Here is a 13,547-nt window from a genome sequence, read left to right as displayed (position 1 = left end):
TGGCTCAAGCCTGTAATCCCAGTACTTTGGGAAGCCAAGGCAGGTGGATCACGAGGTCAAGAGATAGAGACCATCTTGGTCAACATGGTGAAACCCCGTCTCTACTAAAAATACAAAAAATTAGCTGGGCATGGTGGTGCGTGCCTGTAATCCAAGCTACACAGGAGGCTGAGGCAGGAGAATTGCCTGAACCCAGGAGGCAGAGGTTGCAGTGAGCCGAGATCACGCCATTGCACTCCAGCCTAGGTAACAAGAGCGAAACTCCATCTCAAAAAAAAAAAAAAAAATTATAATCAACCTCATAAGTATGAAGCAGTATTTCCTAAATGGCTAGTGATGTTGAGCATCTTTTTATATATGTGTGGTTCATCTGTACATCTTTTTTAAGAAATACCTATTCATGTCTTTTGCTTATTTTTGGAATTGGGTTTTTTGATGAGTTGTTTATATATTCTGGATGTTAATCCCTCATCAAATAAATGCTTTGCAAATATTTTCTCCCAGTCTATGGATTATCTTTTCACTCTCTTGAGAGTATCCTTTGATGTACAAAGGTTTTAGAGTTTTATGTAGCCCAATTTATCTATTTTTTCCCTTGTTACCTTTGCTTTTGGTATTATCCAAGAAATCATTGCCAAATCCATATCATGTCTTATCTTTTCTTCTAAAAGTTTTACAGCTTTTGCTCTTAAGTTTACATCTTTGATCAATTCCAAGTTAATGCTAATAAGGTAAGGGTCTAATTTCATTATTTTACATGTAGATACCCAGTTTACGTAGCATGATATGCTGAAAAAAACTGTCCTTTCCCCATTGAATGGTCTTGGCACCCTTGTTGAAAATCATTTGACCATGTATGTGAGGGTTTATTTCTGGACTATCTTATTCCATTGGTCTATATGTCTTTATTCCAGCACCATACTGTTTTTTCATTACTGTAGGTGTGTAGCAAGATTTGAAATCAAGAAATGAGAATTCTCCAACTTCATTCTTCTTTCTCAAGATTGTTTTGGCTATTTGGAGTCCCTTAAAATTTTCTACAAATTTTAGGATAGGTTTTTCTATTTCTGCAAAAATGTCACTGGGATTCTGGTATGGACTGCATTGAATCTGTAGATTGCTGTGGGTAGTACTATAATCCTAACAGTATGAATTAATCATTTTTAAACATACACAAAATTTGGAAGAAGTATACAATAAACACATACTTATCACTTAGATTCTACAGTTAACATGGTTTTTTTGCTTCATCACCAATATATCCAGCTACCATGAAAACTTTAAAAAAATTGAGGTTCAAATTTAGTTTAGAAAGAATAGATAAAAAATTATTACAGTTATCTAACAACTAAACAATTTGTACGGCTCCTTTTGTATACTTAACAAATCAAGGATTTGCTTTAGTAAAATAATCAATTTGACTCTTTCCTCTTACTGAACCAAGATGCCCAGTTTCCAGTATTACTGCTTATGCATGGTAAGGAACTAAGGTTCCTATGTAAATAGAGATGTGTTTGAAAGACCAAATAACTAATACAATGATAGAATAAGTGATTTCAAATTATTATGAATTAGTTCTTATCAAGTATTTTCCTATTAACATACTCATAACTTGTTTTAAGAGCAACTCCGCCGGGCACAGTGGCTCACTCCTGTAATCCTAGCACTTTGGGAGGCCAAGGTGGGGGGGATCACTTGAGGTCAGGAGTTCGAGACCAGCCTGGCCAACATGGTGAAACCCCATCTCTAGTAAAAACACAAAAATTAGCCAGGCATGGTGGCGCGCACCTGTAATCCCAGCTACTCAGGAGGCTGAGGCAGAAAATTGCTTGAACCCAGGAGGCAAAGGTTGCAGTGAGCTGAGATTGTGCCACTGTGCTCCAGCCTGGGTGACAGAGCAAGACTCCATCTCAAAAAAATAAAAATAAAAAGAGGAGGTCGTGGTTGCTTAAATTCCTTTTCTCAGGACTAGGAAAACTTTCTTATTTATTTTTTATTTATATATTAGATAACATTTTACAGATTTATGGGATACATGTGATATTTTGATATATGCATACAATGTATAATGATAAAATGAGGGTATTTAGGATACCCATCACCATAAACATTTATCTTTTGTGTTGGAAACATTTAAATCTAGCTATTTTGAAATAGACAATACATTGTTGATTTTTGGTTTTTTTTAGATAGACTCTTGCTCTGTGCTCCAGGCTGGAGTGCAGTAGTGTGATGCTCTGCTCTGCCTCCCAGGCTCAAGCAATCCTCCCACCTCAGCCTCCCGAGTAGCTAGGACTACAAGCATGTACCACCACACCTTGCTAAGTTCTGATTTTTTTTTAGAGATGGGGTCTTACTATGTTGCCCAGGCTGGTCTCAAATTCTTGGACTCAAATAATCCTCCCACTTTGGTCTCCCAAAGTGCCGGGATTACATGTGAGTCACAGTTTCCAGCCTACCTCATCTTTTTCGACAAATGTCTGTGATTGAAATGTAAAATCTAATGAAAAAAGCATTACCGCATATGGACACATAAGATGACCTTAGGGGTAGGAACTAGCCATAAATGCTCTTGAGGTTAAAAAATTGTAACTCAGTCCATCTTATCACACCCATAAATGTATTTTATGTCACACCTTGGGATGGAGAGTAAAACTCAGAATCAAACATATTTTTATTCTTGAAAAAACTTGTAGCCTTAGAAATAAACACTATAGAATCTTAATATAGGTCTTAATAAAAGTCAGCAAATAATGTCCTTTGAGTATTGACCTATTAAAATAATTTGGCAAATTACAATTCTGCTACTATTTAGCTCTGCAATTTTATTGTGTAATTCTGGTAATTAGTACATATGTCTACAGGGACTCTGGCCTATAAACACAAAATAAAGAGTTACCAAGGCAGATTAATGTTAAATAGTAGCGAGCTAAAGCAGATATCTAAAATATAAGAAAAATTTATAAAGTCAAAAATAATTGCCAGGCCAGGCGTGGTTATCTAAAAGATAAGAAAATTTATAAGGTCAGAAAGAATTGCCAGGCCAGGCATGATGGCTCACACCTGTAATCCTAGCACTTTGGGAGGCCAAAGTGGGCAGATCACTTGAGTCCAGGAGTTTGAGACCAGTCAGGGCAACATGGCGAAACACCGTCTCTACAAAAAAATTATCTGGGTGTGGTGGTATATGACTGTGGTCCCAGCTATTCAGGAGGCTGAGGTGGGAGGATCACCTGAGCTAGGGAGGCAGTGATTGCAGTGAGCCAAAATGCACTCCAGCCTGGGCGACAGAGTGAGATATTGTCTCAAGCAACAACAACAGCAACAAACATTAAATAACATCCTCAGCCCTCAATCAGGCGCGGTGCCTCATGCCTGTACTCCCAGCACTTTAGGAGGCCAAGGTGTGTGGATCATGAAGTAAGGAGTTTGAGACCAGCCTGACCAACATGGTGAAAACCCACCTCTACTAAAAATACAAAAATTAGCCGGGCATGGTGGCACATGCCTATAACCCAAGCTACTCAGGTGGCTGAGGCAGGAGAAGCACTTGAACCCAGGAGGCGGAGGTTGCAGTGAGCTGAGATCGTGCCACTGCACTCCAGCCTGGGCAACAGAGCGAGACTCCATCTCAAAAAACAAACAAAAATTAGCCAGGCGTGGTGGCGGGTGCCTGTAATCCCAGCTACTTGGAAGGCTGAGGCAGGAGAATCGCTTGAAACCAGGAGGTGGAGGTTGCAGTGAGTTGACATCGTGCCATTGTACTCCAGCCTGGGCAACAAGAGGGAGACTCCGACTCGAATGAATGAATGAATGAATGAATTCCTTAATATATTTTTTAAAATTACCATACTGAGGAATGACACAATGATCCACAAAGCTAAGTTACTCTCACTGGCAGACTTGAGCCTGTTCAACCAGATAATAAGCGAGAGACCAGGGTAGAAAAGAGCCACTTGGGGCCTGGCACAAGAGGATCACTTGAGGATTGGCATTCAAGATCTGCCTGGGCAACATAGCAAGTCCCTGTCTTTAAATAAACTTTTTTAAAAAGAATTGCTGAGTGTGGTAGTGCATCTGTAGTCCCAACTACTCCAGAGGCTGAGGAAGGATCACCTGAGCCCAGGAGTTCGAGGTTACAGTAAGCTATGATCATGCCACTGCACTCCAGCCTGGGATACAGAGTGAGACCCTGTCTCTAAAAAAATTTTAAATGCTACTTAGCCTATCATCCCAACTGATGCTGAAGTCTACCAGTTGAGAGTTCTTTATAGGCACCTGAAAAGATCATCAGTTTGTATATTATGTTACTTTATTCCAAACATATGCAGAAAAAGAGGGATAAACGATTACACACTTTCTTCTGTGTATACTTTTTTCTTGCTGGATGTTTATAGTGTATGTTCTAATTTACAAACTTTTTTATTTGACATATAATTTAGTTGTTAGAAGATGTTCAACTAAACTAGTTAAAAACACAAATTTGAGAAATTTAAATACAGACTAAAACAATAACATTGTGTTTTTTCTTATAATGTTGGCAAAAATTTAAAAGATTTATGTATCTATCTATTAAGGATGGCCAAGGGTATACAAAAACATTTTATCATACTGTTAATGAAGTGTAAGTCACTACAGCCTTTTTTGAAGGGCAATTTTGCAATACTTATCAACATACAATGTGTGCATAACTTGACCCAGCAATTGTACTTAAAAGAATCTAACTACAAAAACACTTACACAAATGTATAAAGTTTTAGGTGTAAGCATATTTAAAGTAATTAAGGCCGGGCTCAGTGGCTCAAGCCTGTAATCCCAGCACTTTGGGAGGCCGAGGTGGGCAGATCATGAGGTCAGGAGTTTGAGACTAGCCTGACCAACATGATGAAACTCTGTCTCTACTAAAAATACAAAAAATTAGCCGAGCATGGTGACAGGCACCTGTAATCCCAGCTACTCAGGAGGCTGAGGCAGGAGAATCATTTCAACCCAGGAGGCGGAGTTGCAGTGAGCCGAGATCAGACTACTGCACTCCAGCCTGGGCAACACAGCAAGATTCTGTCTCAAAAAAAAAAAAGTTAAAATTTGGAGACTCTCTAAATGTCTATCAATTAGGAAATAGATAAATACTTTGTAGTGTATTTATACTATAGAATACTATACAGCAGTTAAGAATCAGCTAAATATGCATATACTGACATGAAAGCATATCTGTGACTAGAAAAAAATCTAGAAGAATACAAACTATTAACAGTGCTTACCCTTTGGGGGAGTGAATTTCTTTTTACTGTATATAATTCTATATTACTTTAGTTTCGTTAAAACAAATATGTGTTATTTTTTTAATTTCTTATTTTTATTTTTTGCATGTATTACTTTATTATCTAAGAAAATAATAAAGAAAATGCTGAAATTAGCCAAACATTTTATTTGCCTGAATTGGATGCATTTATTTTCTTCTATAGCTTTGGACATTGTAGATAGTTTTTTCCAAAACCCAAGAGTAAGCAGGTCATATACAGTTCCTGCTTAAAAGCAGAAATGAGCAAAGATTAAAAATAACAAAGAGGTGACTGCAATTAAGGAAGTGAAGAAAACAACAGTAAGAGAGGGCTGACAGAAAACATATCAAAAAAGGAATTATTTGAGTGCTGGGCACTAAAATAATGAGCAGAATGTGATTCTTTAGTCTTCAAATTTGTAAGATTATTTAATCCTAAATTTGTAAGAGAATCAAAAAGAAAAACAGACACAAAAGGAGAATTTTTTAAAAGTAGCACCAATAAATCTCTCTATAATTAGTTTAAAAGCGTAGAAAGACAGGGCATGGTGGCTCATGCCTGTAAACCCAGCATTTTGGGAGCCCCCACAAGCAGGCGGATCACCCAACATCTGGAATTTAAGACCAGCCTGGCCAACATCGTGAAACCCCATTGCTACTAAAAGTAAAAAAGTTGCCAGGCCAGGCGCGGTGGCTCATGCCTATAATTCCAGCACTTTGGGAGGCCAAGGTGGGTGGATCACGAGGTCAAGAGATCAAGACCATCCTGGTCAACAAGGTGAAACCCCATCTCTACTAAAAATACAAAAAATTAGCTGGGCATGGTGGTGCACACCTGTAGTCTCAGCTACTTGGGAGGCTGAGGCAGGAGAATTGCTTGAACCCAGGAGGCGGAGGTTGCAGGGAGCCAAGATCATGCCATTGCACTCCAGTCTGGGTAACAAGAGTGAAACTCCGTCTCAAAAAAAAAAAAAAAATGTTGCCAGGTGTGCTGGTGCTTGCCTATAATCCCAGCTACTCAGGAGGCTGAGGCATGAGAATCGAGAATTGTTTGAAACTGGGAAGCGGTGTTTGCAGTGAGCTGAGATCATGCCACTGCACTCCAGTCTGGGTAACACAGCAAGACTCTGTCTCAAAAAAATAAATAAACAAACAAAAAGTAAAAGCCTAGAAAAATTCAATTGTGAACAGAAAATACTACTGTTAGAGAAAGAGGGCTGGATGCAGTGGCTTATGCCTGTAATCCCAACACTTTGGGAGGCCAAGGCAAGAGGATTGCTTGAGCACAGGTGTTCAAGAACAACCTGGGCAACCAAATGAGACCCGGTCTCTATAAAAAATAAAAAAATTAGCCAGGCATGTTGGCACGTGACTGTGGTCCCAGCTACACAGGAGGCTGAGACAGGAGGATCACTTGGGACCAGGCAAGGCTGCAATGAGCCATGTTCACCCACTGCACTCCAGCCTGGGTAACAGAGCAAGATGCTCTTCCCCCCGCAATAAAAAAAGAAAGAAAGGAGTTCCTAAATTGGTTGAGGAAAACAGCATGTCCTGTTCTGACTTTGGGGACATATTTGGGACAAAGGAATTTGTAACATTTGAATTAAATCTTCTGCTCCAAAACTAGTAACATAGAAAATTTACCAAATTAGGAACAAGTCATGGGTTAGTTACATTAAAACCCCATGAATGAGCAATTACAGAGGTTGGCATGTTAAAGGAAGATTTTGACATTAGAAGATAATATGATGCTTTGGAGTGGAGAAAATATTCTTTTTTAGACACAATTCAACAAATATCGATCAATCTGCATTGGGCAAAATAACTTTGGAAGTCATACTGCCTGGATAACTAAGACATTATGGTCATCTCAACCTACCTAAAAATAGTAAACCTGAGAGAACACCTTTCTTTTTCCGAGAAAAATCTATTTAAAAGGCTCAAAGATCTGAATCTCTACCCTGACATATCATTTCCATCTGAGGCGTATGAGTTAACACTGTTTCCATAGAAACAAATTCTATTAGTGTGATATACTTAATTAATAAGCAAAGGAATGCAGTAATATTATTGTTATATTCTCATAAGCTTTAAACTGTCTAATAATTTAAAGATATTTTCTATTTGGATTTTATAATGTGATGTTCTCAGATCCACAATCAACAAAGCTTTTAAGGCAACTGGAAAACAATTGAAAATAATTCACTCACAAATTATGCTCTAAAGATAAAAATGACAACTTTATCATTCCCAGTGTATTTTAAAGCCTCCTTAATGCCTATCTTCCCTATTTTTTCTTCTTTCACACATGGGATCATACTACATGTACCACTTTGCACCTTGCAGCTTCCATTTAACACATCTTTCACATCTTGTATCAAGACATACAGACCTCCTGCCAGGTGCAGTGATTCATGCCTATAATCGCAGCACTTTGAGAAGCCAAGGATCGCTTGAAACCAGGAGTTCAAGACCAGCCTGGGCAACATAGTGAGACCTCATCTCTAATTAATGAAAAGAAAAAAAATTTTTTTAAGAACATACAGACCTCCACAATTTAAAAAAAAAAAAAACTGAACTATCCCCAAAGAAGATAGATAGAACTACCCTTTTATAAAATGATTATAATATTCCATTGCGTAGATGTGTTATATTTTATTTAATGAGTTCCTTTCGATTAACATTTAGGTTGTTTTCAGTTCTGTGCTATTATAAACCTTGCTTCAATGAATGTCCTTGTATATACATCTTCATGAGCATATCTTTTAGATAAAACTCCTGGAAGTGTAACTGCTAGGACAAAGGGCATGTACATTCTAAACTTAGATAAATAGTTCCTACCCGCCCTCCAGAAAAACTGTATCAATTTATACTCCAACTAACAATATATATAAATTGTACTTACTTATTTTTAATTTTTCCACATGTTCTAAATATAAATAGTACTTCTTAAGGCTTGTGATACATACCGTAAATTGCTCTCTGGAAAGATATCATTTCACACTTACACTAGCAGTATAGGAGAGTGTCTATCCACACTTTTATCAGGTATTATGAAAATTTTGTTAAGCTTTGTCAATCTGTTATATGAAAAATTATCATCTGTTTTTTATCTCCAATAACTTCGTGAGATTTTTTGACCAGTTGTATTCTTCAATTGTGAATTGCCCTGTTTACTTCCATTGTGCATTTTTCTTTTAGGTGTTTACCTTTTTTGTTATAGATAGGCAAGAGATCTTTGCATAATAAAGATATTCATCATTTACTTGTCATATATTGTTAGTCTTTTTTAAATTTCTTGTTTATCTTTTATCTATTTGTGGTTTTTTTCCCTATGTCAAAGGTTTTAATTTTTTTTTTCTTTGAGACAGAGTTTTGCTCTTATTGCCCAGGCTTGAGTGCAATGACACGAGCTTGACTCACTGCAACCTCTGCCTCCTGGGTTCAAGCAATTCTGCCTCAGCCTCCCAAGTAGCTGGGATTACAGGTGTGTACCATCATGCTCAGCTAATTTTGTATTTTTAGTAGAGACAGGGTTCCACCATTTGGTCAGGACGATTTCAAACTCCTGACCTCAAGTGGTCCACCCACCTTGGCCTCCCAAAGTGCTGAGATTACAGGCATGAGCCACCGCACCCAGCAAAAGTTTTAATTTTATGTACCATGCCTTTGGTATCAGGATTTGGAAGGCCTTCCTTACCTCAACTTATACTCTCTTCTAGTACCTTTTGTACTTTACATTTAAATCCTTAACTCATCTAGAATTTATTTTAGTTTCAGTTTATAACATAAGAAACTTTTTTTCTTTAAAGTCATTAACTGGTTGTTCCAATGCCATTTGTTAAGTAAGCTACTCTTTCCTCATCTACCTGAAAATCTACCACTATTTTATACTAAATTATTATTCGGGAGTCTCTCTTTGGATGTTTTCTTCCATTGATCTGTTATTCTATTTTGGTACCAGTACTTTTTTTGTGGGATGTGAAGTAATTCTTTAAAATTTTATTTTATTGGAGTAAGAACACTTACTATGAGAGTTAACACATTTTTAAGTGAATAATACATTAGGTACAATGTTACTTTTTTAAATTGTTGTACATTTTAATGCATTTTTTGCCTAAAAAGGCATATCCCTCTTATCATCCTTCTTTTTCAGAATTTGTCTGTGTGTTTTCAAATATTTACTCTTTCATATGAACCTTAACATCACTGTGTCAGATCCTCCTTCCATCAAAATCTCTTAAATTTATAGACTAATTTGAATAGAGTTAACCTCTTTTTACAATATTGAATCTTCCTGCAAATTTTTTATTAAGTTTATTCATTCATATATTTTTGGTTTTTTTGGGAGTGCACCCAAAAAACCAAAAATCCTACTAAGGAATAAACTAATTAAGAAGATATGGCCAGGCCACAGACCCCGCCCAGCGGTCAGCACCCGGCGCAGGCCTGGCAGCAGAGCTGCGCGGCGGCACCATGCAGGTCACCCTGAAGACCCTCCAGCAGCAGACCTTCAAGATAGACATCGACCCCGAGGAGACGGTGAAAGCACTGAAAGAGAAGACTGAATCTGAAAAGGGGAAAGATGCCTTTCCGGTAGCAGGTCAAAAATTAATTTCTGCAGGCAAAATCCTCAATGATGATACTGCTCTCAAAGAATATAAAATTGATGAGAAAAACTTTGTGGTGGTTATGGTGACCAAACCCAAAGCAGTGTCAACACCAGCACCAGCTACAACTCAGCAGTCAGCTCCCGCCAGCACTACAGCAGTTACTTCCTCCACGGTAACAACTGTGGCTCAGGCTCCAACCCCTGCCCCTGCTTTGGCGCCCACTTCCACACCATCATCCGTCACTCCAGCATCAGCGACAGCATCTCCTGAACCTGCACCTGCTAGTGCAACTAAACAAGAGAAACCTGCAGAAAAGCCAGCAGAGACACCAGTGGCTACTAGCCCAACATCAACTGACAGTACATCAGGAGATTCTTCTCGGTCAAACCTTTTTGAAGATGCAACAAGTGCACTTGTGACGGGTCAGTCTTATGAGAATATGGTCACTGAGATCATGTCAATGGGCTATGAACAAAAGCAAGTAATTGCAGCCCTGAGAGCCAGTTTCAACAACCCTGACAGAGCGGTGGAATATCTTTTAATGGGAATCCCTGGAGATAGAGAAAATCAGGCTGTGGTTGACCCCCCTCAAGCAGCTAGTACTGGGGCTCCTCAGTCTTCAGCAGTGGCTGCAACTGCAGCGACTACAACAGCAACGACTACAACAACAAGTTCTGGAGGACATCCCCTTGAATTTTTACGGAATCAGCCTCAGTTTCAACAGATGAGACAAATTATTCAACAGAATCCTTCCCTGCTCCCAGCGTTACTGCAGCAGATAGGTCGAGAGAATCCTCAATTACTTCAGCAAATTAGCCAACACCAGGAGCATTTTATTCAGATGTTAAATGAACCAGTTCAAGAAGCTGGCGGTCAAGGAGGAGGTGGAGGTGGCAGTGGAGGAATTGCAGAAGCTGGAAGTGGTCATATGAACTATATTCAAGTAACACCTCAGGAAAAAGAAGCTATAGAAAGGTTAAAGGCATTAGGATTTCCCGAAGGACTTGTGATCCAAGCATATTTTGCTTGTGAGAAGAATGAAAATTTGGCTGCCAATTTTCTTCTACAGCAAAACTTTGATGAAGATTGAAAGGGACTTTTTTATATCTCACACTTCACACCAGTGCATTACACTAACTTGTTCACTGGATTGTCTGGGATGAACTTGGGCTCATATCCACAATACTTGGTATAAGGTAGTAGATTGTTGGGGGTGGGGAGGGAGGGCTCTAGGATATAGGGCAGGGATAAATACAGTGCATGTCTGCTTCAGTTAGCAGATGCCGCAACTCCACACAGTGTGTAAAATATTATACAACCAAAAAGCAGCTTTTGCAGGTCTTTATTTCTTCCCTAAAACGGTAGGTAACTTTTCCTAGGTTTCACTCTTTTTAGTGTACTAGATCCAGAAACCTAGTGTAATGCCCTGCTTTATATTTCTTTGACTTAACATTGGTTTCAGAAAGAATCATAGCTACCTAGAATTTACAGTCTCTGTTTCATGGCAACACTGGATAATGGCTTTGTGAAATTTAAAAAATTTTTGTAGCGACTGTAAACAGAAATGCCAAATTATTGATGGTTAATTGTTGCTGCTTCAAAAAATAAGTATAAAATTAATGTTTAAGGAAGCCCATTCTTTCATGTTAAATACTTGGGGTGGGAGGGGAGAAAGGGAACCTTTTCTTTAAATGAAAATAATTACTGCTATTTTAAAATTTCTTGATCATTGAATGTGAGACCCTTCTAACATGATTTGAGAAGCTGTACAAGTATAGGCAGAGTTACTTTCCTGTTTACATTTTTTTTTGTTTTGTTTTGGGGAAAAATTGGTAGGTGTCTAATTACTGTTTACTTCATTGTTACCTTGCAGTAAAAGTTTTAAAACAACCAAAACAAACAAAAAAGAAGATATATGAATAAGAGCTTTTTTCATTATATTTTCTAGATGATTATTGTTGGTATATACATGATATAATTGTATAACTATTCTGATATATTTAACTGCCAACCTTATTAAACTCTCGAATATCTCTCTATATTAACTCAACCTTAGTAAACTCTGTAATTAGAGTGAATGTTTCAAGAAAACAAATACATCATCTAACACACATGAATTATATATAGAATGTATAAATTAACATAAATTTATATCTGTTCATTTTACAGTTCCTCTCAGAGGGCTACTGTTAAGTCAGAGCATTTTACTGTTTGCCTTATACCTTTTTGCACCTTTTGTCTTTTCATTACTATGAGCATATGTACTACTTTGATAATAAAAAGTAAGTTTTAAAAAAGTGTCACTTGCTGACCTGACCATACTACTTTCAGGAATATATCCTAAGGAAATAAATGGATGGATAATGGAGAAATACTCAAAGATATAAATATAGTAATGTTCATCAGAGCAAAAATAAGTGGATATATGGTTTTTTTTTTTTTTTTTGAGACAGAGTCTTGCTCTGTCACCCAGGCTAGAGTGCAGTGGTGCAATCTCAGTTCACTGCAACTACCGCCTCCCAAGTTCAAGCAATTCATGTGCCTCAGCTTCCCGAGTAGCTGGGATTACAGGCGTGCACCACCATACCCGGCTGATTTTTTGTATTTTTAGTAGAGACGGGGTTTCGCCATATTGGCCAGGCTGGTCTCAAACTCCTGGCCTCAAGTGGTCCACTGGCCTTGGCCTCCCAAAGTGCTAGGATTACAGGTGTGAGCCACCACACAAGCGGATATAAGTTAAAAGACTAACAAAATCGGAATTGGTAAAAATAATTAACATTCCATATATTGAGTAGAATACACAATTATTATATTAAAATTTTCTGACATACAAAGGCAGTCAATAATACAGTGAATATTAAAATGAGGGTTTTTTTGTTTTTAAAAGGAGACCTGGACAGACACATATGTATATACCTACATAGCAAAGTTTGGAAGACTAAATAGTTACCTTAGGAGTAGTAATTCTGGTAGTACTCATAATTTCTGCTGTACATTGTGAAGTTTCCTACAATACAGGTGCCTTAATCATTTACAGAAATAAACAGAGTGACAACTCTTGTAGGGTTAAGCCCATAAATTCTAGGAATTAAAAGGTCAGCTCATTACCCATGTATATTCTTCAAACAAGTTCAAATCTCACTTTGGTTAGCCCAATCCTATAAAAATCCTGAGATATGTCTGGTTCCATCAGGTTGTTTCACAAGGGTGATATGGCATCTGATGGTTATGAAGAGATTTAAGTTTGTATGGGTAAATAAAAGGAACTAGAACTGAATGAGGTCTTTCAAAAATTTAGTTTAAAATCTTAACCCTGGGGAACGATCCAAGATGGCCGATCGGTAACATCTCCAGATTGCAGCTCCCAGTGAAAGCTCAGACAACGAGAGGACGCCACACTTTCAGACAAATTTTGGTCGCTCACGGAGCAGAAGATTCCCAGTGGAGGAGTTCCACGGGTCGCCAGCACGACTCTTGTGGCTGGCGCAGTGGTTTCGTCGGCACCTCAGCACGGCAGCTCTCGGTGCAGAGTAAATGGGACTGGTTCCCCTTCTGACCAAGGTTTGGAGGAGCCACACGGGTCGCCAGCGCGATTCTTGAGGCCAGCGTGGCAACTCTCGGTGCAGAGTAAACAGGACTGGTTCCCCTTCTGA

General features: G+C 38.3%; 1 protein-coding gene and 1 pseudogene across 7 annotated transcripts in view; one reads left to right on the top strand and one right to left on the bottom strand.

Moving 5' to 3' along the window:
- Positions 1-13,547, bottom strand: part of ATP7A (ATPase copper transporting alpha) — a 175,315-nt gene that overhangs the window by 138,558 nt on the left and 23,210 nt on the right. The window lies entirely within an intron of this gene.
- Positions 9,736-11,801, top strand: LOC100391091 (RAD23 homolog B (S. cerevisiae) pseudogene; annotated as a pseudogene).

The sequence above is a fragment of the Callithrix jacchus genome, chromosome X, assembly GCF_049354715.1.
Source record: "Callithrix jacchus isolate 240 chromosome X, calJac240_pri, whole genome shotgun sequence".
NCBI lineage: Eukaryota > Metazoa > Chordata > Mammalia > Primates > Cebidae > Callithrix > Callithrix jacchus.
This window is presented reverse-complemented; position numbering and strand designations above follow the sequence as displayed.